Here is a 1,856-nt window from a genome sequence, read left to right on the forward strand (position 1 = left end):
CCGTGTCCCCTGCATCGGCAGGCGGACTCTCAACCACTGCGCCATCAGGGAAGCCCTGCCAGTTCTTAGCTGTGTGATCTTGGGCAACTTGCGTAACTTCTCATAGTGTTGGTAGACTCATGCCCACCACAGAGATATTGATTCCTACCTTGGAGAGCTGATGTGAGGATTAAAGGAGCTAGGGTGCAGTGGGTTATGGGAACTAACACATTTCCTGCCAAGGAGTTGGCCCTAAGCCCACCTGAGACCCCATCTCACTCCTGTCCTAGGCTGAGATGGGGATGTGGGAGGGTTGGACAAAGAGCATGAGTAGGGTTCAGGAGACAGTTTAGGAGAGGCCCTTCCCCCTCCCCCAGGTGGTGGGGGGATGGGTTCACTGTGACTTGCCTCCAAAGCTTTTGCTCCAACCCATGGTGAAGAATCAGACCCTGTCTGCTCTCAGCTCCCAAAGGTGGGGCTGGCAGGGCCTGGTGGCTCCAGGTCCAGGGCTATCCCCAGAGGTACGGGTTAGAGACAGTACAATTGGCTGGCTGGCCTTCGTAGATCTGTCTGATGAAGGGTGATAAGAAATAAAATCTCTCGTTTTCTTCAGTGGTTTAATCTTCCGCTCTTGCAGGGATCCTCAACATCCATGTCTGCATATGTAGCTGTTAGAGGAAGGGCTAGAGGGTCAATTGGGAGGCCTGTGTCCTAATCTTTCCTGAGGACTCAGCTCACTCTGAGGCCTTGGACCCTCCTCTCCTTGTTGGCCTCAGGGACCCCATCAAAGGCCAAAAGCTATGATCTCCAACGGCTGTAACATTTCCCAAATTTTGAATCTGAGCAGGGAAGAAGTTCTGTGTCATTGTCTTCACAGCCCTGGCCAGAGCCGCAGTTCCTTCTTCAAGGCAGGAATCAAGAGCCAAGGCCACATGATTTGCAGCTGCAGAGGGACAGGGCCCTGAGAGTGGGCTTCATTGTGTCTCTAGTGAAGGACTTTGTGAGAGCCTCTGAATGGGGCTTGGAGCAGTTTTCATGTTTATTTTTAAATCTCTTTGGGGTGCTGCTTTTAATTCTTCTCCTTCTTTGGCCCTTTCACATGGGAGCTGGATGACAAGGCATGGCACGATTGTGTTTGCCCAAGTGCAGATAAAATCAGGCTTGGCAGATCGGCTGAGCCCCAGCTCCTAAAGAGAAATGGAACATAATAAACAGGTACTGGGGGGAATAAATAGGGAGGATTAAATCCGAACAAAGGCAGGAACATCTGGGACATACAAAAGCTTGTTCAGAGAATTGCCTGGGAAAGAAAGAAATGAAGAAAGCAGCCCACTTCACTCTTACCTGGCTCCCTTACTGGTCTCCAGGAGCACGATGCACCTGGGGGCTGCCTCTTGAGAAAATCTGTGCTCTCCCGGAGGATTCCAGATGGCAAAGCTCCAGCTGTCCCTGCAGCAGAGGCCAAGGAGCACGCAGGCCCCAGCCCCTCATGTCAGCCCTCACTGCCCCTTCCCAAGAGTTACTTCACCCCCCATTGGGGATTTCCTGCTCAGAAAGCCTTCTTGGGCTGCCCAGAGATAAGCAGTGCTCTTCCCTGTATTGTGTCTGGGCTGATTCCCTCTGGGCCTGCTTGTCTGATAGAGTGTGAGTCCTATTTCAGCTCCTGGTTGACTGAGTAGACCGGGGGAAAGAAAAGAGTATCTTACGTGAGTCTCCTGGACTGATCTACTTCTCTACAGCTATACTCCTACTGCCCTGGGAATGGCGACCGTTACTTATCCCTAGTAAGATTCTCTTAACCATCCTCTTGCTGCCTGTCCCATCCTCCAATTGATTCTCAATGCTGAGACCAGACAGATTTTAACAAAATGAAGATC

The sequence above is a fragment of the Physeter macrocephalus genome, chromosome 3 (genome assembly GCF_002837175.3).
Source record: "Physeter macrocephalus isolate SW-GA chromosome 3, ASM283717v5, whole genome shotgun sequence".
Classification (NCBI taxonomy): Eukaryota; Metazoa; Chordata; class Mammalia; order Artiodactyla; family Physeteridae; genus Physeter; species Physeter macrocephalus.